Here is a 27944-nt window from a genome sequence, read left to right as displayed (position 1 = left end):
TATCCTAATAGTTGTTTTTGCATCATTATGATATTTCTAATTAAAAATGTAATGGCACTTGTTAGTCATTTAACATAATGACTGATTTTTCGTATTCTTGTTTGCTTTTGATAAAAACTTAATATTGACAGGAAATGTCGCATTCATTAAAAATACTTCAGAATTCTACATACAAAACTGCCTGCAAAGTAAAAAAAGATGTGTAGAACTATTGGAAAAATAAAATAATTATACACAATGAAATAATAAACCAAACATCCTTGATTACACAACTCCCTAGTACATTCTTCATATGCTGCGGGCTCTTTGTTATTCTTTAAAAAAACCCAGGGATCTTAGGAGACTGCTTACATAATTACACTTTTAATTATGACTTTATTAGTTAGGTATTTCCATATGTCCATGTCTGTGCTTCAGCTGTTTGTTAACTCACAGAATGCTAGAGTTTTGATCTATGCTTAAGTTTTTCACTATCGAGAGAAAGATAGTGGCAGCAAGTGTGACTTTATACTGCTGTAAATCTCTTAAACAATTAAAATTACCCAGAGGAATCAGGGGACTGCTCATATACTTAGCAGAGTAAAGGATGAGATCTTCATTAATTCTAGTCAAGAAAGCAAAAGCCTTAGCTGGTGACTGCAATATGAAAGTTCATGAGTTATTATTTATCTTATATTGTAGAACGAAAATTAGCTATGTAAACAGTCTCATAGTCTCAGATTCCTGAGTCAAAGTTTATGACAGAGAATATATTCAGCCTGCCTCTTCTCTGTACCCTTCACAACTTTTCTGTCACTCACTGTATCCTGTGGTACAATCCGATACTTAATCCATCACAGTTTGGACAAGGTGGATTTGTTTAAGGAAGCGGGTAGGCAGACACAGGAACTAGATATCAGATTGCATGTTGCATCAAACTGTTACCCAACTATTGGCTGGAAATAGTACAAAGTAACTAGCAGTAAAGTTGACAATGACCAGTGTAAAATCTGTCACACGATAACTGTAAAATCTATCATTAGGGATTATATGACACGATTTGGTTAAATAGCTCTCTACCTTGTCACGTCAGTACCTGGATGGATGACTCAGTGGCTGTGGGCTGGTGTGATTTATCCCATTCAGACCTGTGTGGCATATTGCAGACTTCAGTCTTGTGACAGAAGGCAGCCAGGGCTTCATTCATCTATCTGCAAACAACAAGCCATGCCAGGAGTTTGTCAAGGTGAAGCATTAGTTTTTCATAGAACAACAGAAATTGGAGCTAACAGTTCTTTCTGCTTATTTCAGTTCTCACCACTGAAGAAAGATTAACATAGGACCTCATTTATGCCTTCCTAGACTTGATGTGAAACATCCTTTATTGGCCTTGTTACAGTACATGTACCAGGAGGGCCAAAGCCTCCTAGCTCACTTTCTTCAGACTTCCTAACAGATCCTATACACTGACTTTAAGAGATTACAAAAGATCAGGCCCAATATGGATCTATTTTGTAAACACCTATGAATCTACAGCACCCCAATACTCCCAGAGGCTGGTATATTTGTACATACATGAGTTCAGAACATCCTACATACTGAACTGGATTTGCCAGTCCCAACCATGTAATACCCATTTTGTTGGAGAAGAAGTGTCAATGGCTAACTTTACCTTTCTCTTGGGTGTGGGAGCCTGAAAATCCATTCTCATTTTCATCTTGTCTGTCATTTGGTGGCTGTAGTTAAACTGGTCAGCTAGTCCACGTTTGAGTGCTGATAGACATGCAGACAACATACATATGTACTTATTCTGACTGACTGGTAGCTCATTTCACAGACTACAGTAATGTGTCCTACCAAAGCATGAGTGCTTAGCTGTGCAGAAGATTCTAGCAATTATAGGCTATGACAGCAGATCTTCTCAGTGAAGGTGGCAAAGATCACATCAGAGTGGGCTTCACAGAGGATACTGAATTCAGAGCAAAGCCTATCCCTGCTTGTGTAGCACTCATGGACAAATCTGAAGGAAATCCAAACTTCAAACTCCAGTACAAACATTGTGGCTAAGAGTTTTACACCTTCTAGCACCTTGGTGCAAGACTGTGAATGATTTTTTTCTCAAAACTAAGGATTGCCACAAAATTCAACAGTCTCTGGTCCCAGAATAAAGTACTACTGTTTGACCTTGACTTCTCTATTGTAAATACATTGCAAACTGTAGATTAAAAATTAATAGTACTTTTCCCCAGCACAAAACATCTTAACCATCCAAGCTGTCATTATGTACATGCTGTTGTCCTAAGAGAATACACAAGTGTCATATGAGTTATGCAGTCAGGTGTAAGCATCTCCACCAGAAGGAGAAAGATGCACAATCACTTTCTGTCATTCCCTAGTGTGTCTGCTGGCCAGGCCTTGTTTCTGTCATCATTTGACATTGAAGTGTTATCTCACTCATAAACAGAGTACTTATAAATGTCTATATATAGAGTAAGAGCTCTTCTGGGGATGAACTTTTCTTCTGTACCTGTTCACACCAGAGCCCCAGTCCTGAGATGTTCTTAACTGTCTGAGCGCCTGCAGAGGTGTGGCAGCATGGGACCACGGGGAAGTAGTGAATATAAGAAGTATCTAGTCTGTTGAACAAAAGCAAATTTGAGCGTTAGGTTACAATTACAAATGACTAGCATGCAGAATACGCCTTCCTAGCTCTTACTCACTAAATAAACCAAACGTGCGTTGCTATAAATCAGTTAGTCTGACAGTTGTGCCTTACTGATAACTAAAAGAAGCTAAATGCAGTTACAATGGGACCTGATAAGTCCCACTTCTAAAATATGTTATATTACATGCTTAAATAGCTTGTATTAAACTAAGCAATGAGGAACTTAATTACTTTAAAGCCTGTTGATTCATCATGAGACAATAGCTTTTTAAAATGATATTTGGCAGCTGACTCATCTCAGGACTCAGCCGATGCCTTACATAACATAATGCTGTGATTGAGACACAGCATAAATCATGCAGCACTGAATATCTTGGAAAAATACGTCCTCGATTGTAAACAACAACATGTTGCATAGACAAAAATCAATATCAAACCAAGTATCAGTTTTCTATTCACACATAATAGAACACCACATGCACAATTACATTTTACATTGCTGCTCACAAATTGCCTTTCTATTTTTTATATTAGGATTTTTTTCCAACCCTGCCACCACTCATAAACAAAACAGCTGTGTAGGCAGTCAGTTTTCACTTACCAAATTAGAGATGAACCCCTAATATTGTTTCACCTGCTCTTATAATTAGACCCAGGAGATAAGAAAGACAGCTGTTCTCCATCACCATCATTGTGTCATCTTATTTGTATTAAAACTGAAAAAATCTTACAGTTGCAGGGTATTGTTCTGTAAAAAAGCTGGCAGAGTCAATAAGGTTTGACACAGACTGACCCTCTTCCCTGCTGTGCCTTGACATTTCAGCACATATGGTATTACTACATACTTATTACAATTTAAAATGTATGTGAAGTGTGTCTCTTGCTCGACTTGAAATTAAATCCATTTGAAACATGTGCAAAGATCCCAGAATAAGGGGGTCAGTTCATTTTATCTTCAATTCTTAGGCTGTGTACCATAAATGAATCTTATGCCACAATGTTTCTTACATGAAAAGGAATGAGAAGAGATGAATAATTTTTTGCTAACACAAGAGGAATGTGCAGTAAGAAAGCTTGAATCTCTGGCTTTACTTGCTGGAGCTGTGATTTCATGTGAGTTGTAGGCTTGGGCTTGTACTGCAGCCTGAAATCCCTAATCATCCTCATTTAGTATCCCTGCATAAAGCCAGGGGTGCAATACCTACCACTGCATTGTGGACAGTAAGCAGTCTGCTACTCATCCATATGTACTGTGCCTAATATAAAGGAAGCTACATCTGCACTGAAATCTCCAAGACCTGCTGTGATAGAAATGCATATCAAATTAAATAGAACAGGTGATATTATGGGCAACAGTTTGGTACAATTCCACAAATGAATTTTCTGTCATCATCTGTATTATATTATTCAATTTTCAATAACCTCCTCCTTATTTCACTTATTTTGTCTTCTTGCTTATGGCAAATTCACATGGAAAGTTACGGAAATGCTGTGTTGGCTAAATCATCTCCTGTTTCTCTGCTTTAAAGTGACAGACATTTTCTGCTAAAACTGTAATGACTCATTAACAGACTGAGAGGTGCACTGATGGTGAAAACAAACATGTTCATAATACATAAAGTTGACAAAATTCCTCTCTAAACCAGGCCATTTCTGGGACTATATTAATTGTCATTTAAAATAGGTACTCCTACATTAAAAAGATTTGACAAATCTACATTTGAGATGTTTTGGTGATTTCCCAAATTGGCACGTGAACGCCTATAGTTTTTCATTTTTGCCCTGAAGTTGAACAATCCCTCAAAATACTAAAGGAATAAAATCTAACTATGGTAATTTACTGAAGTCTGTGTTTGAAACTGTGTAGGACACCAATGTAAAAACAGCCATAAATTAATTTACTATAGTATGTTTTTACACTACATTGGCAGTAATGATGTTTTTTAAATGAAGAAAACTCTACTCTTAGTTACCTTACTGTATTTTTACATTATCAGTGCATATTAAAAGGTTAAAAAGTGAACACTAATGACTCCAAATGATCCAGAAGTGGAATCAATGTTATTGTTATGCTTTATTCTGTTAAGACAGGGAAAATTTTTGTTATGTGTTTTACTTCACATAAGTTTCTCATGGTGGCTCTGTTTTCAAGGTAACTGTTTACTTATCAGTATGCATTGAGGCACAGATCTTAAAAAGGCAGAGCACAAAAATATCTCACTAAAGTCAATGAAGATGAGCAGTTCAGTTCTGTGGGAATCTCTCAAATGTGCAAATCTTTTAGTGACTTGTGCTGGTGAAAAATCCATGTGGAAAGGTATTAAAAGTGGAAGTAGTGCCAGATAACTTTCTGATGTAGAAGACATCAAAGACCCAAGTTCAACAAGCTCTGTCTTGGTGTACTTAAAATACACAGGAATGCACATAGGCTGACAGGGTTCTTTCACAGAAAGGTCCTGACACAGAGTACTAGAAGGAGAAGTGGGTCTATAAGCAGCCTTAGCTTGGACTGTATTTACAGCAGTTTAGCTGTGCAGTCCTAAGCTTCAGACCTTCTATGCCCAGTCATGGGATACATACATCTGGTTCAGAAAATAGGCTACACTTATCTACTCCATGGCTTTTACTCCCAGGGAGAGTGGGGACATAGCCTGAATCCTAACAAAAGCATACTGTCAAGGTTATAGAATGTTCCTGGAAAAAAAAAGGAATATACGTAAGCTGGAAATAAAGTTACTGTGACATTTACAGCATTGTACACCTACAGAGGCTCACAACATGCAGTAAAGAAGTGGGACTTCGAATGCTGTGAAAGAGAAAGTAGATGCTGTAAACAGGAAAAATAAGACATGATACAAGGGAGAATGCAGGAGGAATTTGTTATTGTTAAAAGTCAAGCAAAAATGCTGGAATGTGTAGTGAATACATTAAAATTTGAAGAAGAAAAAACAGCAACATAACTGTCTAGATGTGGGAGAAATCTCAGATTTTTTAGAAAAGAAAAATGCCTTCTACTAGACCAACTGCTGTAAAAGAAGACTGGATTTTGGAGACATGAGGTCTTTACCAAAGCAAAGTTTTGAAGTTTTTACTATATATATATATATTTTTTTTTTTCTGAAGAGAACCATTATCTATTGTTTTTCCATGTACAATAAAAACGGATGATAAATATCTGCTCAGTGAGTACCAAAGGAAATTTAAGTCAGTTAATAGGAAAAAACAGACGTTTAATTCTCAGACAAGAGAAGCACTAGAACTGAAACAATGACATCGTGAATTCGGAGTCTTTTAAAAATAGATTAGACAAACATATAGAACATATATCCAAGACAAATTCATCAGTCTTTCAAGGTCCATTCTAGTCCTATCAGGAAATTTGCTTGGGAGTATGGTTGAGTTCTGATTTTCAAAGCCATGTTCACATGAGAGTTCCCTTATTCTTGTTTCACCTTTGAACTAATAGCTGCTATGTGCTGATTTCTGGGATTTTTACTGCTGTCTGTTAACAGGAAATGAAATGTGGTTTAAATGTAAAAGAAGTTGAACTCAAGTCCAGTCCACAGGCATCTCATTCCACTGCGTACATGCAGATGTAATAACTCTCTTCTTGCTGTAAGATGTCATGTTTATCAGTCTGTGGAGATATGTTCGTTCTTTTTTAACAAGGGTAAGATGATTTTAGGGTAACTAAATAATAGCTTATGCTTTTTCTTCCCTCAAAGGTAAAGGCAGGTGAGGGGACGATTAAGAAACACTCATAAAATAAGGAAAACTGCAAGGTACTTTTGGACTATAAGAAATGCATTCATTATCTTGCAATTCTTGGACACGGATTAATGTTGTTCAGTGAACCACAAAACTGATATTTTCCAAATAGATCTGTCTTGCACATCCAGCTACATCTGCAGAGCTCCAACCATGTCTGTACACATCACTGATTTTGCAGGTTTTCACATCAGTTGTGAGTTTTGAAATAGCTGCATATGGTCAAGTAGCAAGTATGCAGGCACTTCAGTGTTCTCACTTCAGCACACATAGACACAAAGCTAAATTTCTTTGGTAAATTTTTAATGCTGTAATCTACATGCAACAATTGGAGCACTGTTAAATTATTTAAAATTGTTTCCACAAACAAGTGAAACTTCTAACTATGTGACAAAATCAAATGTATTAAGTGATAGTAGTGTTTTTGCTGGGTATGTTGATTCTGAGGTAAAAGACAGTATTTTGCGAAGGAGGGAACAAAGAGACCTGCACCAGCAACTTTCCAGGATTTAAAAAAAGCAACAACAAAGAAGTGAGCCGGGCATCTTTGTGGGGAGGAAAGATCAACTCTTTACATCAAGTGAACTAGTACAGAATATTCCAGAAGATGTATCATGAAAGAAAAGCCAAAGTAAGAGTCGAAATGTAAACCTGTTTTATTTTATTTCTTAGGCTGAATGCTTCTTTGCTCACTGGGGTGGAATGAAATGCCTGAAGGTATCTCTTTTAGTGCTTGAAGAACAGCTTCTCCATTATTTCAAGACTCCACTCACCAGTTTAATTTAGTTATTTTAAAATCACAAAATGTGTCTATCCTGCACTACAGATATCCTGACCAATTATAAAAAGCAATCCCTAGTTATTGCAGAAAAACATCTGACACAACAAACTGCACATATATATGTGCAAGAAAACGAAGCAACACAAAACTATTTTTTTGCTCACAATGAAACTCTGGCAAACTCCTGCCCCTCTGCTCTCTTTTCCAGCTCATCTACATGAACTTTGAGGGCAGTTTGTATTAAAGCCCAAGACTTTTGGCTACAGGTCATAATTTCAAAACTCAGAAACCTCATGGAGAAAGACCTGTCAGAATCTTTTTTCTAGATCACTGTAGCATTTCCCATGTTCCTCTGCTGAAGGCAACACAGCAGTGTTTGATATGTGGATAAGGCACAAACAGACCTTAAATGTGCCTAGCTAAATAAAGTATTATAACTTACATCTTAAGCACTAAACTTCGCTTTCGATTAGGAGGTACCCAGGACATCACAGAAATATGTGTTTGCAGCAGAATCATCCCTTTGATTGGTGTCCTTCATTCCTTCCAGCTTCAATGCAGGACATGTCATGGGAGACCTCACTCCTGTGAGAGCATGCCAGGGACCTAGCCTAGGCACCTCAGGTGCAAGCCGAACTTCATTGAGGAAATGTCTTCTTACCTCCACCATATGCAAATCAAATAAAGCAGACAGGATCACTGCTGATATTAAGTTGTCAAACAGCATTCTGTGATTAGGATCTGTAGCTCATGCACAGGACTGGACACAGTGATCATCAAGGTGAGTGTGTTTTTAATCAACTCTTCCAAAGAGAATAATAATAATAAAAAAATCCTAGTTTCAGTGTCAGAGTCAATTAAAGAATAGTTTTGTACTATATGTATCAAAGTCACCCAAGATTATAATCTGACTACAGCAGTTTGTATGGTACCTCTTTCTTCGTGGCTGATTAAAAAACTGATAACTCATCCACATGCATTAGGTAGCAAAACTGTGTGCTTAAATTTCAGGAACCCTGTTGCGATGTGCATGCACTGGTTTTGCCCATACCTGTCCCAATTTCTTCTTTGGTGAGTTATGGTGGTACTGCTCTGGACTCTCTCCCTAGAGCCTACTTGTCTGAGATACTAAATGATAGCAAAGTTAGATTGGGGCCATCTGGGATTCCTGGTGTGGAGACAGATGTCCTAGCTTTCTGCTTGGATGGAGAGAGATAGGGAGATGGTCTATGTTATGTGATGGGGAGATGTTGTTTTGGATGTACATATCCTCCTTCACATCCCCCTGCCATCATTTCTCTGATTGCATCCAGTCCTGAAACTTCATCAGCACAATCAGATGAAAACTCCTGTTCCAACTATGGAAAGAAATCTCATGTCTGTATAGAATAAACTTTGACTCCTCGTCATTTTACAGTACCTGTAGTTTAAGAACCTACTTTGCATATTTTGAATAACAGCATGGCAGTTTAGTAGTTTATTGTTGTTTCAGGTCATAAAGCATAATTTAAAAGGGAAATTTTATTGGGAATATTAAAGCTTAACAAATTTTTCACTAGGGAAAGACTAGATTTTAATTTCAATTAGCCATTAACAATGCTGGTATCAGCATTTTATTCATTGTAGGTTATTTTGAAGTTTCTTGCTTATTAGCCTGTGACTCTAATCTCTCCAAGCAAAATCTATTTGCTTATGTCAGTTTTACTGTAATTTTTACCTTTTATGAGCTAAAACAGGGTTATATCAAAGACTATTAGGAATTCTCTTTTCCCACTCTGCAAACCCAGAGAATTTGATACTGTTCTGCAGTACTGCTAGAACAATGCTCCAGAGAGGCAAGAGGTGGCTTTGAGTCAATCATGCTAATTGTTTCTGTATTTTGCTAAGCTACTGCTATCTTCAGTTGCAATTAACATGACATCTGGCAAAGCACAGGGCCGAAACATTGATTATTCTAATGTTTCTCATTAGTAATCATTAATAACAAATGAATAATTCAACTGATTATCAATTAACCTCTGGCTAAGGTTTCTGACACTATTTTTCCTCTGTAGAGACTCACAGCGTGTACAGTTTAACTGGCTCTGATGTTCACTTCAACTCTCTTGGAAAATCAAATTGTATTTAATTTTACTCTGAAGCAGTGTAACGTGTACCCTGTGTTTCAGGAGCACAACAGTCAATATGCTCTATTCATTTATGCTGCGTTTGTCTTCTATTTACATATAACCATTGTCTGATTTCTCAACCATGAGTGCTTACTCATATGAGGATATAAAGCTGTAGTAGGGTGGGCATGGATACATAGACCAGAAATACATTGAGACAGGGTAATGGATAATGTCAGTGGTTATGTACCATAATCTAAGTGCTGCTTCCCAGAACAAATGAAGATTAGGAAGGAATATTTATTTCTTAACTGTTAACACCTTCCCTGGGAAACTCTGTATCTGGTGAAATACTGCTATGGCTTTGTGCTTGTTGTGTGGCTTAGTCAAACATGTTTTGCTTAACAAAATGACTCAGTTCCCTATAATTTCCTGTTCTCATATGTGTATAGCAATTAAGACTACAGAAATATCATGGTGGTACAAACTGCTTATTTTTTAGGAGAAAAATGTAACCAGAGTACATCTGCAAGGGCTAAATACAGTGGAAGGGAAAAAAATGGGAAAACTAATTTTTTATTTAACTTTGCTGCCTCTTATCACAAGTTAACAGTAGTAGAAGCAATAGAAGAATAAATAAAGAAATGGGGGTGTCGGCACAAACTCTCACCATGTTTGATAATAAAAACAAGAAGCAGAGATACTCTTGACTACTACATCTTCCATTAATGCTATGAACACGTGAGTAACCACTCGTGTTTTTATGCATGGTTTCCTGGATAGACTTAAGAGCTTATACTTCCTGGAGTAAAGAACAGTATTTCACAACCCACATATGCCAAGCTGTCTACGCTATCAGACCCCACTTTCATTAATTTCTTGTGTTGAAGATGATCTTCAGGAGTGGTAATGGCCACCTGGGAAGACAGATGTGGAATGGGAGAAAGCACTCACTGTACCAGTGAACACCTGGGATGCATCAGGAGAGCTTCAGCACAGATTTGCCTTCTGTCAACCTGAGACCAAGCTCTGTGTGCATAACTGTGGGACAAGGAAATGACTACTATAAGCTATACCCTGTTCCTCTTGCCCTAAGGGATCATAGGAGTTCAGAGTATTCTCAAGTATGCCCTTCACATTAGTTCAGGAAGGATTCATGACATAGAAGCAGCTTTTCTAATGCTGGTCCACTACCTACTTCTTACACTGAATGATTAACTTGAACCTAGCTATTATGGCTTTTGAGCAGTTTTGAAAAGGGAGAACAAGTTTGAATCTTTATTCAGAATCTAAATATTTATGATTAAAAGACAGCTGCCAGAGAGAAGTACTGACTTGTTGAGCTGCTGTGACTGGCTATATTTGAAATGCAGACAGTAGAAAACTTCCTCTTTGTTGTTCATGGATGAGGAGGAAGCAGTAAGCCAATGACCTGCTACTAAGTTGTGACTGCTGGAAAGATGATGCAACTACTAAGACACTTAATTTTGCCTTCAGAAGCAGTGCTGATGGCTTTACACACCAACAGGCACTGCCCAAGACGACAGAGCTTTAAGAAAAGGGTCAAGTCATGAGATTTTAAAAATCGCCTACAAAATTTCAAATTTTAGGTCCTTAAAGATATTCATCAAAAGACCTGCAAAACTATGCCTCTCTAGGCTAATGAAATACTACTGGATAAGTTACATGTAGATGTGGCACTTGAGGACGTGGTTTAGTGGTGGACTTGGCAGTGTTGGGTTTACAGTTAGACTCAATGACCTTTAAGGTCTTTTGCAATGTAAAGGCTTCTATGGTTCTATGATTTAGGTGCAAGCCAGCATAAAGAAGGTGACTTTGCTCTTGCCATTTACAAATAAGGAAACAAAAAAGGAAAGGAATTGTCCTCACCATTTTCAATTCTAGTACTCTTAAGAAATATGAAGCCAGCTCATAATTACAAACATGTGCAGAGACACAGGTTTACTTTCTCAAGGAAAACTGAGAAGCATGTTAAACCATGCACAGTTCTTCAGGCTGTTAAATGCCTGCGGTCTAAGGCTCTTTTGTAACCTATAACATTTCTTGTTGGTCAAAGAGTCAAACATGAACCCCTGCACCTATTTAACCTGAATACATAATTAAAGACAAAAAAAGACAATATAAGTGATCTCTGTTTTCCTCAAGAAGGGAGATTTTTCATGAGAACTTCCTCATTTCAAAATATAGCTGAATTACCATACTTTCTGATAAATGTTAGGATTCTCTCACCTCTCTCCTTTAAAATATGAGTCAATCCAGCTTATGTAAGAGTGTTTTTTTCTTTAGAAGTATTCACTGAGTAATTTAAACAAGGTATTTCATTCTGTAGAATGTTTATGATGAATCTGTTAAACTTAGTGCTGACATTTGAATAATTACTTGTTTTTAACAAGAATATTGGCTAATTCTATCAATGTCACAATGGATTTGGTCAAATATTGATGACTTGCTGGTGCAAGAAACTCTTAAATCTTTTAATGATAAAAGGACAGAAACAAGCATATGTTAAAAACAATTCATTACATCCTGAAGCAGGCATATAATGAGTCAAATGTGACCACATGGGTCATTGTGTAAAAGATTTAATTTTCTTCCTTTTATAGAAACTCTGAGATGCACAACAAATAGATGAAGAGTTAGCTGAGGTTGCTGGTATGCAGCTGGATAATAATGTCTCCAATTGGGCAAGCAGTGAGTAATTTTTAGTGTCTGCTTTTGAACAGACTGAGTTCAGTAGGCCAGATTGTCCAAATCTGTTATATCTGGATAGAAATGACTGTGCCCCATTTTAAAATAGTGTTAACAGCTATAAAACATACAAAGCAGATGATCTGGCATGCTGCTTTTATTCATATGTCTCTGATCAGCCAGCTTGTAGTCATTTTGATTCATTGCTTTCAGTAAACTTCAGTATTTAAAACTTTGTAGTCACTCCAGGAATGCAACTCAGATTGCCTTCAGTTGCGTATTTAATCTGAAAGACTTAACAGGATGCCATGCATCATCATGATGACATGAGACCCTCTGGAAATGTAAAGTGATGTGTTTTGCTTGCAGACATGGTTAAAGAGACTACAACTGTCAGATGAAGCACAAAAAGGAGGAAGATAAGAGCAGTCACCCTGTCCATCTCTACAAATGATGTTTAAATGGAAAAAATATTGGTGATCTCGTGAAAGGAATTTTGTTATTCCTGTGTACTTTGCCTGATGAGTCAAGTGGCTTGTGTTGAGGCAGAACTGAGAACATGTTGAGAACACTGTAGCATATGATTTATCTTTCTCTTTTCTTACCCCTCCCTGCCCCCTCTCCCTCTCTCTCATGCACACACACTTTCTCCTTTAACTTCCAATTCCTGGTCTAGGTCAGATTATGAGAGAGACTTGTTCCTCCATTTATGTTCTTCCTGCTATTACACCTATTTTATCCTTGTTGTGCAGCTTGGGATAGGAAAAGGGAGAATTAGCACAGGTTCTATCAATGTAGAAATATTAATTCTGAGTTGATGCAAAACCCCAGACTCAGCAAGAAGAACAGTAAACATAGCTTCCTGCCAGAAGGTGAAACCTCAACTTCTAGCTGAAGAAAAGTTTAAGTAAATAACTATCATCCCATGACTCAAAATTAACAGCAAAATGGCTGTTACTGATATGCTTTTATGAAGGCGTTGGATGCAAGATACTAATCATATTCCTGAACTGGACAAGAAATCGATATCTTCTGCGTACCTTATCGTAAACCTCAGGGAGTAATTTTTGAATGATGGTAACAGTCGAGAGGTGTGAAACCAGGAAAGTGATGTAAGATTATCTTTCTGACAGCACTGATACAAAGCTTTAATATGTGTATTGTGTGTTGCATATAATTCCAAAATTCAAGTAACATAAAACTTGATTAAGTCTTTTGGCTTCACACTGTTGCAGAAGATGAAGGTACCATTTGGAGCCTCAAGTGTCCCATTGTACTGGCTCTGTAAAGGCAAAAGTGTTTTGGAAATTATGTAGAAGTGTATAACAGAGGGTTGCATCCTACTTAATGATTCCTCAGCTTCAGTGACCAGATATTTACTTGGCTCCTGGGCTTTTACACTGGAGAGGGGAAGCAGGTTCAGTGCTTGGATCTGGAGGGAGATATTTCAACTACTGCCTGTGGTGTCACCAACAGCTGTACTGAACTGGTACAGTTTGCTTGTAGGGTAGTAGAATATTCATTTTTAGTCTTTGCTTTCCTACCTTCTACTTCTAGATGGTTTTATTTTACTTTATTTTATATTCAATGACTATACTATAAATCAGGATCTTAAATCCACCCTGTATCTTTAGTCCAGTACATCCTGGCCTGTGTTCGGTCAAAAGGGGCAGCTAGTGCTGTCTTTAATGCTTTCTAGAAAGGTTGGGTAACATACAAATTTTCTTATTACAATGCTTTAAAACAACAGTAAAGAAGAAAAAGTAATGCTGTCTTGTCTTTTTTTCCTTTGTCACTTCATTTTTTGTTGTTGTTGTTGTTGTTATTCTGCAATAACAATGACCACAAGATTATGTAAACCGAGTTCCTCACACTTTGAGATTTTCTACCTTTGTTCAACTCTTTCATACAGCAGCAGAGAGGTATTAACACTGTTACTATCTCGTACCTGTTAGTTTCATCTGAATGAACATTGCACAACTGCATGACATATTTTCTTTTGTTTGGACTCAGTCAAGGGTTAGGGGACATGAAGAACCTTTTCTGTAGGTTCCCTTTAATACTCACGGATATTCTGTTAAAATAATATCTAGAACAAAAGTTGCATTTTTTCAGAACATTTCACAGCATGATATATTTAACAAAGTCACATTGTTAATGCTATAAAGGCACAAACTTCAGGCAGAAGTTTTAGTCTGAGGAGGGGTAAGGGAGGAGGAGAGGCAGGAAGGGGTAAGAAAAGAGAAAGATAAATCATACGCTACAGTGTTCTCAACATGTTCTCAGTTCTACCTCAACACAAGCCACTTGACCCATCAGGCAAGGTACACAGAATGATGTGCCTTCCTGAGGCATGGCATCAGAAATATGATGTGAAAACAGGGCATTCAAACTTCATTAGATGTTTTTAGTCATTACATAGATTATTGAAGATTACTGAAGAAATTCAAAAGAGCAGACCTTATATAGCCATATGTGGAAGGAAAAATCACAGATAATTCTGACCTTCTTTTATCTAGCGCCTCATTATACATGTAAATTCTTCATTTAGACTAGACAGAGTAGGTCCACAGAGGACTAAATAATTGAAAGGTTATGCAGTCTATGAATTTGGTCTAGTGAGTAGCATTTACCTTCTCCTCTCCCTTCTGCCACTTCCTTTTCTCCAAGTCACACATTTCCAAAGGGTTGAGTCTTACCATTTATAACATTCAAATCGCATGTTTCCCATTATGAAACTGATCTAACAAATATCCTTTCTTTCAACATACCTTAATGTATGATCATTAGTGCCCTGCAGCACAGAGTGTGTGCTATGCTTAGTAATCATTGATATTGTAATGGCACACAGGTAGTTCATCATTGTGCTGTGGTGGGAACTAACAAATCTATGCTAGGCATCAACACAGTGTATCTTGTTCATGATGAATATTCCTGGGCCACGCCTGGTCTTGTGGAGTGCCAGTCAATTATAGAGCTTTGTAAATAGATGCTGCAAGGGAAGGCAGGTCTTCCTGAATTTCTTTGGGGTCTGTATATTTTCCCTCCCACCAAACCCTCCTATCCACATGCATAAAATGAGAACAGGTGGTGATATGGAACTTAAGGCTATAAAGTGCAAAATAAAATAACTAAAACCCCACACAAAATGTGGAAGGGAAAAATAATATATAATCCAGTTTGTCTGTGTCGAGGGTTAAGATTGTGGGGTGACAATCAAGCCCTGGCAGATGTATTGTTAACCTCCTCTGCCCCCCGCACTTCCCCCTTTTGCCCCTCCCTCTCCCCCCTTCCCACTCAGGACAGGCGATCGGGAGGGAAAGAAGGACAGAGAGAAGAGAGTTGGAAAAGTTAAAGATGTTTTACTAATGCTACTAATAAGAATAGAGAAAATAATACAAAATATACAAAACCAATCTTGTAAGTCTCAGCAACTGCAGAGCCAGCACCCAAAGTCCTGGATTAGACTCTGCAGCCAACCGGAGCTGGATTCAGTCTCTCACTAGGCCTCAGTTCGCAGGGACGACCAGCAAGGTCCTCTCCTAATGTCAGCCATGAGGAAAAAAGGGAAAAGGGAATGAGATCCTCGTGATCTCCCACTTTTATATGAAGTATTCACGTGAATGGAATGTTATACACCATTGGTCAGTCTCTCGGTCATCAGTTTTCTCGTTGCCCCTCTCGCGAGATGTCCATCCGTGCTTATCAATAAGTTTGCATTCCATTGCTAGGTTTAACCAAAACATGTGTTGGGTTCTCCAGGAAAATGCAGCTAACATGAAGGCTTTAGCTGACAGGCAAATTCACTAAAAGAGAAACTTGTTTTTAACAAAACCAGGACGGTCTGTCAGTGCATACTCAACCTTGTTTGAAGTCTTACTTTTATGAGGACCAAAATTCAGTGCAGATGACTTTCACTGCTTTTATTTCAATGAGACAGATCTGCAGTGAGCTCAGTGCTGCAGAATCAAGTGTTTGAGGAAGCAGCAAAACAATGAAATTATTACAGTGGGCAAAGGGGTCCCTTCCAGACTCCTGTCCATTAGGAGTAAAACCCACACAGATAATTCTAGTAGCAATACTCTTGATACACAGTTGGGAATTGACTATGGAAGGATTTGTAGTTATTGCCTGTAATTTCCTTGTTGAATTGCTCAGTTCCATTTCCCACTGATGCCAACTGCTATAATGCTTATCAAGTTACTACGATATTGATGCCAAACATTTGTAATGCCTTGTTGTTTGTTTCATAGCTTTATTAATATTTATATACTAACTGTACTTAAGCTTATCAGCCATATATTAACACCAATCAAGTGTAATCATACAACAAAGATTCAGTTAATCCTGGGAAAACAAACAGACAAACAATAAAGAAACCAGCAAAAGACCCATATACCTAGTGAAATAGCGGTAGGAATTAGGAATAACAAATACAAAACAAAAAGTTAAGTCTTCCTTTGAAATAAAAGATGAAGACTTCAAAACAGCAAAATTAGGACCTTCCATTAAACATCTGCAATAACTAGTCAGTATTTGCCAGAAGACATTCTACTTATGCTAACAATTTCCTGTTCTGTATGTAGGGGTAGTTATGTATGGTAATGTCAGTAAATTTGTCTTTTGATAATTAAGAGGAACCATATTTTGTGTATCCATAACATGATGAGTAATTCTGGCATAAATTAATGAGAACACTGTAATAGTTCATCACATTGATTAATCACCTGCAATATTATGCAGAAAGTGATCCATTTCTCAATTATTTGATTCTATCAATAGAATTATTGAAAGCTCAGAGAAACTATGTCAATCTGACAGCTTATTTGAGTATAAAAATTAGAAGAGGAAGACTCACAGTTTATGCTGAAATTCCTACTGTTCCACATAATTAAGACGGTGAAAGTAGCTACTGTGTGAACAAGGTGAAGCAAACAAAAATGGAGGAATTGTATTTTTTTCCAGGTTGTATGTGACAACCTTGAAGTGTGTGTCCCCCCATCCTTTACAAAACAAAGGACTCATTAACGATATATGCTATACCTTCAACAGCTATTTTTTGCAACTTTGAACAGGAAAAGATAGGTACTGTGAAGGCAGTCACTCTGTCTTTTCATTTCAAGGTCTCTGCAGAAAAAAGGTATCAATTTTTGAGATAAAGACAATTAACAGTGTTGCTTCCATGAGGCCTACCAAGGTCTCAGTCCCCATTCCTGGTTAATTTGGGTGACCAAGATGGGTCATATAGTGGATGATCAACCACTAGGAGAAATCAAGAACCATCAGCCACTCCTATTGGATGAAACAACTCACTTCTGGCCAGCACGGCAACCATTCCTCTAATTTTTCAACCTCATTTCTAGAACTATCTCCTTAATTAGCATGAAGAATGAACAAAGGGAGGAGACGAGCTGCCCTTTTCCTATCTTGTGTGCAAATGGCCTGGGTTATAAAACTTTCTTGGTGGGGACACTGGGCGGTGTGTGTGTGCATGTGTGTGTGTTTGCATGTGCTGTGTGGCATTAATGAAGTTTCAGCATGCCCACCACCAAGACCGCTACAGAGAAGGTCACTGGAACAGTGACTTTCAGAGTGGTGAGATCTTTCTTTTGATATCTTCGTTTATTTTTCTCCTTTTGCTCTCTCTGTCTTTCTCCTTATATTTTTCTAACTTTATTCTGGGCACACAAGAGTAATACCTTGTGAGTTTATTGTTAAAGTCTTGTTAAGTTTTATGATATAGTTGCAAACCTTTGCCAAGCCACTATTTGCTGTAATTCCACTGAGTGGTTTTTAGTAAATTCATGATTTAATTGAATCTCTCAAGTAATTGTCCTTACTTTTGGGTTATCGTGCAGAGTTAACCCTTTAGCCCTCACCCCACTGAGATGGGATGGGACAGTTGTAGTGTCAGAATATTTTGAAAACAGCAGCTATGATTTTATCCTGAGATGATCATGCACACAACGGAAAGAACTGTTACAGCTCAACACCCATTTGAGACAATGAACAGTGAAGTTGAAGCATCTCACCGAATTCTATTGCAGGGCAAAGCATTCCCCAAGATCTGTGCTTTAGAAGGTCTACAGAAACCAGTTTACATTTCTTATGTGCATAATATTCAGGCAAGGTGATACCCTCCCTCTTACAAAGCACCTTCTAGAAGGCATACTAACTGTAAATAAAGAGAATATTAAGATAATATTAATAGTAGACATTTTTGTAGTAAGTTCTTTATTCCTATGTTTACTACACTCCAGATTTTGGGTGTTGTATAAAATCTTTCAGTGTTTGAAATTTTAAAAGATGAAACAGATGTCTTGTCCCAAGGGAGGATAAAAAGAAAGTCAGTTCTCTGTTGAGCAGTCAGTTTCACCCCAGACTGTGAGCCAATATTGCTGGAAAAAAAAACTGAGGTCTCTCATTGCTACACACCCTTGTTTTTCATGCAGCTGAATAGAAAAACATATTCTACAATGTTCTCAAACATAACTTTGACTACTGCATTTATCACTTAAGACTTGTAAAAACACATCTGCACCAGCTAAGTGCCACTGTGGCTTAATTTGAATAAATCTTCAGTAGTGCCTAAAGTTCATATGTGCTGCCCTCACAGCAATACTTTCCATGTGGTAAGAACAAACATAATAAATTGAAGAAAGACCTGAGTATTTTAGAAAGGCATTTTCAAATTTTGTGATAGCGTGTGTTGCTAAGGAAACCTCGTCTTCTTTCTGAGTCTGGTCAGGGAGAATGGATGTCAAATAATGTAGATTAGTACATAAAATATACTTACCACTAAAAGTAGGAAGTGGAACAAATTTAAATAAATACAATAAGTCTGATCAGATGTATTTGTGATACAAATTACAAAAAACAACAATATACTGGTAAACAACATACACCATCTCATTTATGAGACATTAATAGCAAGCTGACATCACATTAATTGTATTATAATCCAGCTTGTTTGAAATAATAGATGTAATATGCCATAGTGCAGTGCAGATTGAACTGGTTTTGTCTCCTGTGTCCAGAATACCAAATGGAAGAATCATTATTCTGTTGCAGCATGCCAGCTTCTATTTATGGACTGTCATTTTATTTTCCTAACAAACAATTCATCAAAAGATGTGTCATAAGAGACCCTCTTTCAAAAAGCATACCATCTTTCCCAAGGTATTGTTTCAAAAGATGTAGAGTGGTCTGGAACAAAGTAACATATAAAACAATATTATATAATTTAAACATTTTGACCTCACAGCAGGTAGTCAACCCCAGTGCTGGCAGCCAATGAATTTTATCTGTTGACATTAGTGGACACTTAGTCCTTATAAATTCTAAATTAGTATTGCAGGTTTTGTAGAGAATGTATTTATATACTAAGAACAAAAAACTGTAGTTATCTTCGAATTTTAGGTTGGCTCTTGTAAAAATATTTTTCCTGTATGAAATACTAAAACTTAATGATACCGTGCACCATGTGGGCTATATATATTTTATAGGAAGTTATCCAAAACACACCATTATAATATACTGATGGATTTCTTTTGCACATCAATTCTTGAGACAGTAAAAAGTGACATCCAGTACTTTAGCCCCTGCTGTGTCTTTTTCAAGACTAATTACGTGTTCAGATCTGACTTTGCAGAAATAATTAGGTCCCTCCTTCTACATTGCATTTTTTTCTGAATTGCATACTCAATACTTTTTAAAAATCACTTGAAATATTTGATAAAATATGTGCTTCTGCCACAAGATTTCAAAGTAATGAGAAAAATATAATTTAAATCTTCACGGCATGCATCATAAAACTTAACTTTCAGAACAAGCCTTAAAAAAAAAAAGAAGGGTGAGATACTCATGGTAAATCCATTGGAATAAGCCTTAAAAAAAACCAGAGAAGGAATAGAGAGCACAATGTAACCCCTCTAGAAATATTTTTTTTTTTCTATGACTAGTAAAACAGGGTTGTGCTCTATTTATAAACCTCACGGATTGGCCTTTGTCACATTGTACCTAGATTGCTCTTTCTACTCAGCAGAGTAGCCAAAAGGTTAGTTTATCTTTGGTGTTTGAAAACACCAGGACAGCATATGAGTGAAGTAGTCACTCTTGGTCCTTTACCCTGAAGAGAATAAACAAAAGGACAAAAGCCAACAATTGCTGATCCCTGTCTACTGTAATTGTGGGCTGCTGCTGCTTTGTATTACAGGCAGCATCAGTGAAAAAGCTATAATTTGTTCCAAGAGAGAATGAGGTGAGAGTAAAATCTGCATTTATGCTTTTCTTAGTGGAGGATTAACTACGTAGTACAAATTCTTACTGAACCCACTACACTGTATTAATTACCATGGTGTTTGTGCCAAACCGAACTAGAATTTTGTATTACAGTACTGTAAAAACTCATGGAAAATCTTAAGATACAGAGTTATTATTTACATAAACAAACAGGCACCACCTGTGCAAGCACACATACACACACAGACATGTATACACACACTTAGGACTACTGACAGAGTGTAAGAAAGAGAATTCCAGGCAGTGGTAGAAGTGATGGAGATAGCAGAGGACAGGTAAGAAAGATAGAAATTATTTAGATAGTCTTATTAATTAGCTGTGATAATTCTTGTTGGCTCTAGCAAAATCACAGATAGTCTTACTGGTGCCAAGTTTGAGCTACCTTCTGGCACTCTACAGAGACAGGTGTTTCTGACAGCTTCTCAAGTAGCAGATGGGTATTTGCAGGTTGGACAACAATGTCTTGTGCAAGCATAATTGTCTGTGATCACAAAACATAATGAGCCTCCCCCGCCCACCTGCCCCTTCCCATTTTAAAAGCAACCGAAAGATATTTATTTTGCATGAACGATCTTAAGAGTCAAATTGAATTTTGCCCCAGTGTAGTGACATGCTACTGGCTCTGGAATACCAGCTGGCTTTGATGCTAATGATCAGCATGACTGGGCCTGAAGATAGAGCTAGCTTGGATTAGAAATTAAAATGTAAGTATTATTGGGGCAAAAATTGCAACATATACTTTTAAATTTCTATGAGACATTTCCAATTCCTCTCGGTCTTACAGGTTCCAGAATTTTGGAAAAAAATAACAAGTTCAGAACACCAGTTTCTTCTACAAAACAGTGCATTTCAGCCATCATTTGCCTGGTCTTTTTTCTTTTAATACACGTTTATGAAATAGTGTGTTAGGTCAAGTTATGTGAATCAAAAAAGAACAAGCCTCTGTCTCGAAAGTTTCTGACCTAACATAGCTTAGGTACTACCATTTTTCTTGGATTTATCTTGTTTTTCTAAACTTGAAGCTAGTTCTTACATACTTTGTCACAAAATACATGACATTGCTAACTAGCTTCCTAGCACTCCTCTCCCGAGTGTAATTGTCCATTTTGTTGTCTCCAGGAACCACCTATGGCCAGTGGCAGGAAAAGGGTATACCTCCAGGGCATGGCCTTTTCATTTGCATTGGGTTCTGAAATATACATTGAAGGAGTAAATTCATTCACCAAAACCATTCTCAATTTCTCAGCAAAGCTAATATACTTGACGTCTGCGAAACAGCCTTTATTTCCCTGTCCTATATGGCTCACAGTTCACATACACATTAAAATAAAAGTCCCCATTAAGAATTGTGTTTCATACCACTCTATGTTTTGTCTGGTTTTGCAGTTTACCCTCTCTCACACACACATACATGCACAAAAAGAGCTCTGTTCACAAAAATAAACCAGACTCACTCCTTGAGGTCTTCTAAAACCAGACCTCTAGACCTTCTAAAACATTTAACACTTGGCCTTTTTCAGCCTGAGTAAATGCTATTAAAGATCTCTATTGAATCTTGGGTCTTCTTTTTTTTTTTTTTTTTTTTTTTTTGTGAGCTTTTACACATAACTACTCTACGAGAAGGCCTGGTGTGAAAAGAGACAAGAGAGCTCGTGGAATAGTAAGGTAATTCAGACTACGTGGGGGTCACAGGGAAGGAGGAGATGGAGTTCGAGCTGACAGAGGCTAAAACTAGGAGCAGGAAGAACTCCAGAACCTCTTCCCCCACCTTCCTAAGACAAGAAGCTTGACTATTGTTTTTACTTTGCATTCAGTAAATATGTATATCTACAGTAGGTATTCTCTAGCAGGTCTAGTCTTTGATTATTTCTAAAAGAAACAGAACTAAGATTAACAAGACCCTGTCACAAAGTTGGAGCAGAATATATTAGTGCAATGAAACTGATTACAGCTAGTATAATTTATGATGCTTATAAAGCCCTAATTCAGAGCAGTTTTTTGTCGTGTGAACTACACAAGACAATTACATGGAAAAGCTAGTAGGCAGAAAAAAATAAAACACTAAATAGCAGAAAAAACGCTAACACAACAAATGCTTAACAGAAAAACATCCCTCCGAAACACATGCATTAGCCATCTTAACCCCTTCATATAACAAGCTTATCTTTCCTGTGAAGTGGTAATATACCCCCCAAATACCTGTGATTGAAATGGCTGTGGTGGCACATGAAATTATTTTTTAAATGGTAGAGAGAAAGACTGGAGGAAGCTGTTCAGAAAAGCATGCTTGGTTACAGAAAGCTTAAAAAACTGAAAGAACAAACTAAATTATTCACTTTGTTTTTATGAGCTTTTTTTATGAAAGAATAACATTGTGAGCAACTTATAGATTTTCTTACTTAAGTAAGAAATGAGGAATTCAAAAGTGTTTGGGAGGTGAGTATCAGAAGTAGTACTGCTTGCAGGCAACACAAAGCAGAAGAAGACTGGAGCGCTTCCTCAGGCTTTACTTGTTGAGTAGCTCCCAATAGCACATTAGTTTATCAGAGATGTTGCTCCTTCTTTCAACTTAGACTGATTTTTTAAAAGGTAAAATCCCCCCTTGGAAATGGAAAACACTGTGGGAAATAAAAATAGAAAGAGAAACAGCACATCAGACATATTGCTGCAGCTATAAATTTGTGTTCTTGATATTTATACTATTGCACAGTTCACTATTAGCCTTCTGAAATTGGCACTTCAGGGATCTCTCAGGCAATTATTCTCTGAATATTGCTAAAGACAAAGTGAGTACATCTTCAGGAAAAATACATCTGGCTACTCTTTAGGTCAGCATTTTTTACGCCATCAAAAAGAGTAGTAATCCATTTTGATAGAAGGGAAGGATTATCAGTGTTTCTCCTACAGGCAAAAAATAGGTAAAATTTTTTAGCTCATGTGATTTGTGCACAAGATTGTCATTAGAGCATGATTTACACAAGTTTTAGAGGCTCTTGAAAAGCCTTTATATTGAAGTAGATGTTACAGAAGAATTAGTAAATTGCATCTTTTTGTCAGATTTGTTTAACTTATTCACAGAAACTGGAGTTTCCCTCCAGTGTCCCAGCAAAGAGCTGTTATATTTGTCTGTCATTTCTTGATGTGAATGGAAGATGAAAGCGAATGGGTCCCACTGGAGATACTGTGTGATAGACCACTTCAGTGAAGGTTAGGAGATGCAATGTGGTAAAAAAGAAAAAAGAAAATAATAAGATCTTGCTGTAGAGTAGCTGATGCATGATAGTGGAAGAACATAATTTTAGATTTATTTAGATGAAGCAAAGAAAGCCCCTGTGGTCAAGGTGTGACAATTGTTCTTGTACAAGTGCCACTTCTGTTGTATGTTACCAAAATCGCACAGATGGGTATGTGCCCCTGAGAGCTCTATTGATGATGCTGGACAAGTTTGGTGAGTACCTTGTTTCAGATGTGAATTTCAGTGAGCTGTTAAGACCTCAGGGAAGGAAGAGAAGGACTTAGTGAGATGTCATATCGGACATGCAATACTTAAATTGATGAAGCATTATACGCTTTGGTAATTTATATTTTTTTGAAAGAAGTGGAAAGGTAATGGTACTTCCATGTGAAGAGCAGGAGTAGGTAATCTCTAAGATAACTCTAAGCCAGAGCCAATGCTACTATTGTAAACTACAAGAATGTTTCACAAAGTCTACACTCTCTTTGGCTGTCTACAGAGTCTTCCTCTGTTATGAGAATTCCATATATTTTTAACCTAATATTACTATTCTAATATTAATTTTTTTCTCTGAATTCAGTTATGCCATTGATCCATGTTGCAAATAGACTAGAGCAATGAAGCTTGTTTTCACTGCAGGTTGTATTAAGTTTTTATAACCCAACATAACAGACTTATTTTATACCTGCATATGATTTAACATTTCCTGTTAATGTTATATAGAAATTTTACTTTTATTAGAGCAACAATAATTTTAAAACACGTATTTGCAGAGTTAGTGTATCTTACAGTTTGAGTCGAGATGTATCTACTATGTCACACTATAATGCAGTCTTTTATAGTTCATTAAAATATACTCTGGAAATTATGACTCATCTACTTCCTATGAAACAAAATTTCTTTTCAAAACTCAGTCCAGCTTGATTATACAGGGAACAAGCACAAAATACAGAGAATGTAAGTTTCAAAAAGTAAGAGCTGCTTGTTTCACAGACTATTTGGCATGCTTCACTGAACCTTCTAAAATGACAGAAGACAAATACATGAGAAAAGCAGAATATTCTGTATTTCCCTAATTGCATTTCTAGTCTAGTGTGAAACATGCTTTCTCGTAGTTGGTGTGTATGTGACAGCTAGGGATGGGATTGATATTAATTCTGAAATGTAGTCAATTTTAATTGTTTCATCTTGACAAGGAAAGATAATGAGCATGAATAAAATTACTCTGTTTTACTTGTGAGGCTTAGATCATATATCAAGGTGCAATAAAAAACACTTGAGTGAATCAATGAAAAATACAAAAAAACCCCAACCCTCAAACAACCAAAGAGAAATATTTCTTCTTTTTTTTTTAATTATTTTTCCTGATCTGTTCCCTTTTTTGGAAGCAGTCTGAAATTCATGACTGGAGAAAGTATTAGAAATTTAAGTTTTAAATACAATATCAATGAATTTAAGTGGTTGCACAGCTCTCTAAGTTCCTTTCCTGATGGAATCTCTGTTTGTATATAATAGACTCACACGGGGTATGAATGGTTTTCTGGGCTGCAAGCATACTCTGCTAGCCTGTACCAAACTTTTCAGCCACCAGTATCTCAAAGACCTGCTCTGCAGGGCTGATCTCAATCAATTCATCACCCAGTCAGTACTGAGATTGGAGATTGCTGTGACCCAGGTGTGGGACCTTGCACTTGGCCCTCTTGAACTTAATGAGGTTCACATGGGCCCACTCCTTAAGCCTTTCAAGGTCCCTCTGGCTGGTATCACTTCTCCCAAACATATCAGCGGCCCTCCTCAGCTGGGTGCCGTCTAAAAACTCACTGAGAGTACACTCAATACTGCTATCTATGCCATTAATGAAGATACTAAACAGTAGTGGTCCCAGTATGGACCTTTAAGGAACACTACTCATTACTAGTTTCCATTTAGATACCGAACTATTGATTGTAACTCTTCGGACATGACCATCCAGACAATTCCTTATCCATCTAATAGTCACAGAATCACAGAATGATTAGGATTGGAAGGGACCTCTGGAGATCATCTAGTCCAACCCACCTGCTAAAACAGGTACCCCTAGAATAGATTGCACAGGAATGTGTCCAGGTGGGTTTTTAATGTCTCCAGAGAAGGAGACTCCACAACCTCTCTGGGCAGCCTGTTTCAGTGCTCTGTCACCCTCAAACTAAAGAAGTTGTTCCTCATATTCAGGTGGAACCTCCTACATTTCAGTCTGTGCCCATTGCTCCTCATCCTATTGTTGGGCACCACCAAAAAGAGTCTGGTCTCGTCCTCTTGACATCCACCCTTGAGATATTTATAAACATTGATAAGATCCCCTCTAAGTCTTCTCCAGACTGAACAGACCCAGCTCTCTCAGTCTCTCCTCATAAGAAAGATGCTCCAGACCCCTCATCATCTTTGTAGCTACCCCCTATACTCCCTCCAGTAATTCCTTGTCATTCCTAAACTGAGGAGCCCCAAACTGGACACAGTACTCCAGATACAGCCTCTCCAGGGCAGAGTAGAGGTGGAGGAGAACCTCCCTTGACCTGCTGGTCACACTCTTCTTAATGCTTCCCAGGATACTGTTAGCCTCCTTGGCCACAAGGGCACATTGTTGACTCATGGTCAAACTCATTGACCAGAAGTCCCAAGTCCTTCTCTGCAGTGCTGTTTTCCAGAAGGTCCACTCCTAACCTGGACTGGTGCCTGGTGTTAATTCTCCCCAGGTGAAGGACCCTTCACTTGCCCTTGTTGTATTTCATTAGGTTCTTCCCTGTCCAGTCCTCCAGCCTGTCCAGGTGTCACTGAGTGGCAGCACAGTCTTCTGGTGTGTCAGCCCTTCCTCCCAGCTTGGTATCATCAGAAAACTTGCTAAGGGTGCACTCAGTCTCTTCATTCAGGTCACTGATGAACAGGTTGAACAGGACTGGGTCTAATACTGACCCCTGGGGAACCCCACTAACTACAGGCCTCCAACCAGACTCTGCATTGTTGATCACAGCCCTCTGAGCTCTGCTATCCAGCCAATTCTTGATCCATCTCACTATGCATTCATCCAGCCTGCACTTCCTGAGCTTGTCTGTGAGGAAATTGTGAGAGATGGTATCAAAAGACTTGCTGAAATCAAAGCAGACAACATCCACTGCTCTTCATTCATCTACCCATCCAGTCATACCATCATAGAAGGCTATCAGGTTGGTCTAGCATGATTTCCCTTTGGCAAACCCATGCTGACTACTCCTGATGACTTTCTTTTCCTCCAGATGCTTGGAGATGACATCCAGCATATGTTGTTTCATCACCTTTCCAGGGATGGAGGTGAGGCTGACTGGCCTGTAGTTTCCTGGATCGTCGTCTAGCCCTGTTTGAAGACTGGAGTGACATTGGCTTTCTTCCAGTCCTCAGGCACCTCTCCTGTTCTCCAAGACCTTTCGAAGATGGTGGACAGCAGCTTAGCAATAACATCTGCCAACTTTCTCAGGACTTGTGGATACATCCATCCATCAAATCTGTATTTCTCTAATTTAGAGGCAAGAATGCTGGGGGACGAGGGGGCAAGGCATGTATCAAAGGCCTTATAGAATCATAGAATGGTCTGGGGGGGAAGGGACCTTTTAAGGTCCTCTAGTCCAAGCTCTCTGCCATGGGCAGGGGCATCTTTCACCCGGATCAGAAATGCAGGTAGATGATATGATCGCTAAGATTCTGCAACTACTGGTTGACCAATACAAAGGTGGCAGAGAACTCTTCTCAAAATGGAGATTAGCACATGCTCAGTTCATGATATTTGAGAGTTGCAACAAGTGTGTCTTAATTTGTAATTATTATCCACTTCTAAACAATTTAAGAAAATAATGCATTTCTCTTTAGTTAAACATTTCATTGACCTCTACTGCCATAATGTTGAAATGTCAGGTATATAAATTAGAGAAAACTTGAAATTCAGAAAAAAATACTTAATCTTCAGTAAATTTGGATATGTAAGTATGAAGTTATTTGGAATATTGATTGAGAGATTTCTTTTTCATTTTCTGCTTATAATGAAGACTCCATGTAACAGAGGTATTCATAAAGTTTTGCGATCCTTAAAGCTAATTGTGGAAGGACCAAAATTGTCTATTTGCCAATCACTGTAAATTCCAAAACCTTGTAGAATTTAGTGTTATAAAGTATTGTCATATAAGATTTAAACCTCTTTCTATATTTCTTTGCATCCAAAGTATCTGAGGTCATATGAACCAGGAAAATTACTTAAAAAATTAACAATGTTATCTAAGCATTTCCCCCTGTTTCTTCTCCTTCAAGTAAACTTGTACATGGCAACACACCTCAGGATTTGGCTCTGGTCCCTGTAAAATCATTCAACATGAAGATCAGAAAACCCAGATTCTA

The 27944-nt window shown here is 37.7% G+C and overlaps 1 long non-coding RNA gene across 1 annotated transcript; it reads right to left on the bottom strand.

Annotated features, from left to right (window-relative positions):
- Window positions 1-260: 260 nt before the first annotated feature.
- On the bottom strand, window positions 261-3390 carry LOC139827019 (uncharacterized). Its single transcript, XR_011737197.1, has 3 exons — window positions 3246-3390; window positions 2507-2615; window positions 261-1190 (listed from the first exon to the last, which is right to left on the bottom strand). It is a non-coding gene; the product is annotated as an uncharacterized lncRNA (long non-coding RNA).
- Window positions 3391-27944: the final 24554 nt, after the last annotated feature.

The sequence above is a fragment of the Patagioenas fasciata genome, chromosome 1 (assembly GCF_037038585.1).
Source record: "Patagioenas fasciata isolate bPatFas1 chromosome 1, bPatFas1.hap1, whole genome shotgun sequence".
In the NCBI taxonomy this organism is placed as follows: domain Eukaryota; kingdom Metazoa; phylum Chordata; class Aves; order Columbiformes; family Columbidae; genus Patagioenas; species Patagioenas fasciata.
This window is presented reverse-complemented; position numbering and strand designations above follow the sequence as displayed.